This window comes from Engraulis encrasicolus, chromosome 10 (assembly GCF_034702125.1).
Source record: "Engraulis encrasicolus isolate BLACKSEA-1 chromosome 10, IST_EnEncr_1.0, whole genome shotgun sequence".
Classification (NCBI taxonomy): domain Eukaryota; kingdom Metazoa; phylum Chordata; class Actinopteri; order Clupeiformes; family Engraulidae; genus Engraulis; species Engraulis encrasicolus.
Window position 1 is genome coordinate 52,563,266 of NC_085866.1, and position 6,007 is coordinate 52,569,272.

Sequence of the window (6,007 nt, forward strand, 5' to 3'; positions counted from 1 at the left end):
GAACGGACCAGAATCCTGTCTGGCTACTCAAATGACACATTACACAACTGAATTTCTTAACAAGCCAGTCCATGACAGTGAGCGATCAATTTTATGTTACAAATATGACAATACATGAGGTAGGGCTGCTCGATTATGAGAAAAATCAATATCACTATTATTTCAGTCAATATTGATATCACAATATTCTTAGACAATATTTCTTTTAAAGAAAAATAATTGTGCAACAATCTTTCTTCCCTTCAGCAGTGTGACTGGAGGGCCATGGAGAAACACAGAGTGGTGTTCTGCATGAGTGTTGGGTAGCGAGTCTGCTCTGTGCTCACAATGTCTCAAGTGGTAGGGAATATATTGAGCTTAACCAACCTTTTGGAAGTATAGAGACATTACAAAAATATTGTTTCAACTCGATATTATGAAATTTTATATTTTTTGACCGCAATATTGATATCACAATATAAATGTTATATATTGTAGGCTTACAGACCTAACATGAGGAAATGAATTGTATAGGCCTAGTATCTTTATTTTTATTTATTTGTTTATTTAAAATGTAATAAATGAATATTTACTGTTTCATAATATAGCCATGCTTTTTTATCTAAAGAAATTCTAACGTGTCATGTAATTTACACCATACATTCACAATTGCATGTTATTAAAAGTTCTTTTTTCCACTATTGACCACCTGCTTAATCCAACACATAGCAATAACAACCTAAATGCAGCATCACATGCCAAGTGCGAGGAATTTGCTAGATTTTTTAATAAAAAGATTGCCGACATTAGAGAAGGCATCCAAGGTGGAAACGCAGCAACCTCTGTCGCCCACTCAGGCGATACACCGAGGGGAGGGTTAAACCCCCCTAGGAGACCTGAGAGCTTCCAAAAGTTTTGTCCAATTACAGAGGACGACCTCTGTAAAATAGTCAGGGAAAGTAAGCAGTCTACCTGCAGCCTTGACGCGATCCCCACATATCTGCTAAAAAACGTACTTGGTTGCTTAGCAGCACCCTTACTGCAAATTGTTAACACCTCTATGCTTACAGGCATTTTTCCAAGCTCACTCAGAACAGCCATGGTAAAGCCTCTTCTCAAAAAAAAAAACTGATTTAGATCAGAATTCTTTAAACAACTACAGACCTATATCAAACCTCCCCTTTATAAGCAAGGTACTAGAAAAAGTTGTATTTAAACAGCTTAATCAACATCTGGCTGGGAATGATATCTTGGAAAAATTCCAATCAGGCTTTAGAGCCAACCATAGCACCGAAACAGCACTAACCAAAATAATAAGTGATCTTAGGCTCAACACTGCCGCAAACAAAGTTTCAGCACTTATCCTCCTCGACCTCAGTGCCGCCTTTGACACGATAGACCACAACATACTAATTGACCGCCTTGAATCTTGGGTAGGCTTGTCCGGTCACGTCTTAGAGTGGTTCAAAACATATATTACAGGAAGACAGTTTTTTGTCACCATCGGAGAATACGTCTCCAACAAGTATGATGTGCCTTTTGGAGTTGCTCAGGGTAGTTGCTTCTGGCCCTCTCCTCTTCTCTCTCTATATGTTGCCCCTGGGCTCCATCATCAGAGAGCACAATGTTGATTTTCATAGCTATGCCGATGACACTCAACTATATATCTCTGTCGAGCCTAGCCAAACCACTGCCATTCATGCCTTGACTAAATGCATGTCTGCCATTACAGATTGGATGAACAGTAACTTCCTAAAATTAAATGAAGATAAAACTGAAGTGTTGCTCATTGGGCCTAAGAAAAAACGTGCAAAACTCCACTCAAGCCTAGGTGACCTAAGCATACACATTAAAGATAAGGTTACTAGCCTAGGTGTGGTCATAGACTCGGATTTGAGCTTTGAGCCTCACATCAACAAGATAACAAAAATTTTTCCATCTTAGAAATGTCAACAAAGTGCGCGGCTTGGCCCCCCGACAAGACGCTGAGAAACTTATTCATGCCTTTGTCACCAGTAGGATAGACTACTGCAATGCTCTTTTCTCCGGTCTCCCAAAAAAATTAATTGACAAATTGCAACTCGTTCAAAATTCTGCGGCAAGAATCCTAACAAGAACCAGAATGAGAGAGCACATCTCTCCTGTCTTGGCAGACCTGCACTGGTTACCTGTCTCATACAGAATCGACTTTAAGATTCTGCTCACAGTATTTAAAGCATTAAATGGACTTGCCCCTAGCTATATCCCAGACATGCTCTCTTTTTATGCCCCTGCTCGAGCTCTCAGGTCCTCTGATGCCAAGCTGCTAAGGACCCCCACCCCCCCCGCAGAAGAAGATCGGCGACGCCGCGTTTGCCTGCTATGCGCCCAAGAGATGGAACGCCCTCCCCATCGAGATCCGATCAGCCACCTCCGTCGACTACTTCAAGAAGCAGCTGAAGACCCACCCCTTCATCCTTGCCAACTCCTAGCTGCCAAGGCGTCATAGTGTCCCAGCCGCCGCAGCGCCCTTACTACTCGCAATCCAGCCCTGGCAGGGGGCTCCCCTAGGTGGCCGCTGGTCTCTGCCTGAGGTTTCTTCCTGACTACAGGGGGTCTTTTTTTTTCTCAGACCTCACTGAGCTTTTTTTCCCCCTCACAAACTATGAATCAAGCGAAAGGGAGTTTTTTCCTCACACCCTGATGCCACCAGGGGCCGCACCTGAGCGCCCAATCTCTGTGTGACTATCTATGACTTATGATAGGCCCAGCCACTATGGACCTTACACATCTAAGAATCCTGGTCCTAACCTACGTTGACCTTATGACTCTACATTCTCTGTCTATCTCTTCTTCCTCTGCCTTCCTGCTTTTTCTGCCTCTCCTCTATACCTCTCCTTTTAAATCTATCTCTAACAATGTTTTTTCCCATTTGTTAAGCACTTTGAGTTACATGCCTTGTATGACACAGTGCTATACAAATACAATTATTATTATTATTATTATTACCCTGACAAAAAGTCTTCCTGTGAAATGGTTTTACTTAAGCATTAGCGTCAATGTAAAATGCTTTTCATTTATTTCATTAGATCGATAAAAATAATGTTAACAATCTTTTCCATTTATCACTGTTTATCGCACAGTACAACACAGTTCATCACACTGTTAATTATAATAGAATAATCTTGTTAGACTGATCTATCTGACTACAGTAAGTTTTAATGGTTGTGCTTATGGCTTCCAAAGTCACAGTTGCACATCTTGATGGGATCCATAGAAGAGACTGGATATTGTTGAGGGAGCATCACGAATGAAGCATTTATTATTTATGTATTTATTAAATGCTTGTAAGGGTATTCATACAAATTTTGAGCACAATTATGGATCGTTTGGTGTGTGTGTGTGTGTGCTTGATGAAAACTAATATATCAGAACAATACTTGCTGAGACATTTGAATAGCTACAATGTGTAATATGATTTTGTCTCCTACACAAGGAATAAACTGATACACTGTTGAAGGACAAATAAAAGGCTCAGTGATTATTCTGAATAAACATTTACAGTTTTCACTCTGTTAGTTACACCAGTGGTTCTTAACCCTTTTTCTTGAAGCACCCCCTAACCTGTGCCCAAGACAAGCCGTGCACCCCCAACCCAAACGTCTACGCGTACACGTGTATATGCATTAAAAAATGATTTAAGTGAATAATTACAATGATTCTTGCTTTAGACATTAATCAATACTATAATGACTTTACATTAGGTCCAAAACGTGTTTTAATTTGGTCTTGATTTGGCCTACTTATAATGTTTGGAAGCAGAATTTTGGTCACAAGCTCAACACAAATAAAATTCCGCACACCCCCTGAAATCTTTGGTGCACCCCCAGGGGGTGCCCGCACCCCAGGTTAAGAACCACTGAGTTACACAATTCCACCACAGAAATTAATATTTGTAAGACCCCGATGGAACATGTATCTATGAATTAGACACACCTGCATCATGTCTCTAAGAAAAACTGAGTGTGTTTGTGGCTGTGTGCCTGAATTCTGTGACAGTACTTTTATGAGGATATTCTCTGTTTCATTGACCACGTAAAAAGTCCAAAGTTCCACTAGGACATCAAGTAGAAAACCTTTTGTTTCCTTGCTTTCTGCTTATACGGTAGCCTATATTACAAAGCATTCAGTTACAAATATCCATAGCCAAAGCCATATGTGACATCACATGAATGTTGTATTTCTTCAAAATCTGTGCACTACATAAAACATTTTAGATCATGCCTTTGTGAATGACACTTTTTGGATGGTGCGTCTTCTAACTTTATTGCACCACTGTATAATCTTAATGGTTGACTTGATACGGCATATGTTGTTGGCTACTGTGTGAATGTGACAGAGAGCCCCTATGAGTAGAGTGGAGTGGAGGTGGCAGGAGGGTGGGAGGAGGGGCTGGTCTAACCAAGTGAAGAAGTGAAAGTGAAATCCAGCATCGGAGGACTGAAGAGGAAGTGAGCTTGCATAAAAAGCCAGTCTCTCACACGCTTACATGCAGAACTAGACGGAGAGGACAACAGCGAAGAGACGAGAGAGAGGGTGGCACCGCGAAGACAAGAAGACTGGGAGGACTGGAAGAGAGAGGTAAAAAAAAACCAGACCACCAGCCTCCTTTTTCACCTCAGCAACTCTCCTCTCTCTTTTCAAAATTTGCCTCACTCTCTCTCTCTTAAAAAAACAGAACTCTTGTCTCCTCCTACTTCACAGACCCTTGTCTGTATGTTACCCTTCAAACTAACATTTTCTCTTTCATTTCTCTGACTCCCCCTTCTCTAGCCACACTCCTCTCCCTCTCTTCCTCTCATCCCCTTTAACTTCTGCTTTTCTCTCATCAAACGGTGGCACTTCTGCCAGAGAGAAATCCCTTCAAATGATTTCTTTCATCCTGCTCTGCCCAGCGTCTCCTATGACTTATACTGCTCTTTTCATCTCTCTCTCTCTCTCTCTCTCTCTCTCTCTCTCTCTCTCTCTCCCTTGCGCTCTCTCGCTCTCTCTCTCTCTCTCTGTCTCTCTCTCTCTCTCTCTCTCTCTCTCTCTCTCTGTCTCATCTCTCTCTGTCTGTCACCCTGTCTCTTCTCTCTCTCTCTCTCTCTCTCTTTCTCTGTGTCTGTCTGTCTGTCTGTCTATCTGCTCTCTTTCTCTCTGTTTGTGCGTGTGTGTGTGTGTATGTGTGTGTGTGGTGCACTTGACTGCTGTTGTTAACACACTTTGATTGCTCCCCTGACTTTTATAGCTTGAACCAGCCTCATAATGTATCTCTTTTTTTACTCTCATACCTTTGCAGAAATAGCCTGCCCTACAGTATCTCTTTGCATCTCCCGTTCTTCTCTGACTGGTTAGCCGCCTCCTCCCTCTATCCCTCATCTCCCTTTCCTGATACGGAACAGGTTTTTCAAGACTACTCCAACTGCACAGGAACTAAGATAAATAAACAACATTCTTTCTCCCCTTCAAGGCACTACTACTGTACATCTTTGGAACTCGAGTGTCAGCCGAGGTCAGGGTGGCATGTATGGGACAGGTTGGCACGACTGGGCTGGCATGGAGGGTGAGCTGGGATGGGCGAACTGGCATGACGGGCGATTGGGATGGGAGGACTGGGAGGACTGGCATGACGGGCGATTGGGATGGGAGGACTGGCATGAGGGGCGAGCTGAGATGGGCAGACTGGCATGACGGGTGACTGGGATGGTAACGGAACCCATAATGCAGCTGCAGACTGAGGCACAGCTGTGTATAGATTCCGTTGCCATCACGGCTCGCAATGTAATGGCCAGCGGAGAGCCTAGGCTACTGCTCCACTTAGTGAGAGGATATTACCACTCAGGGCCATTTCCATGCGCTTATCTCTGCCTTTGATCAAATCATTCATTGTCATTAGAGTCACTTCTCTGAACGGGCTCAGGATTACCATGATCAGACTCAAATGAAAATGGCATACTCCAAGGCAATTCCACGTTCCCACGTGTTATCATGTTTATGAATAAAAAAG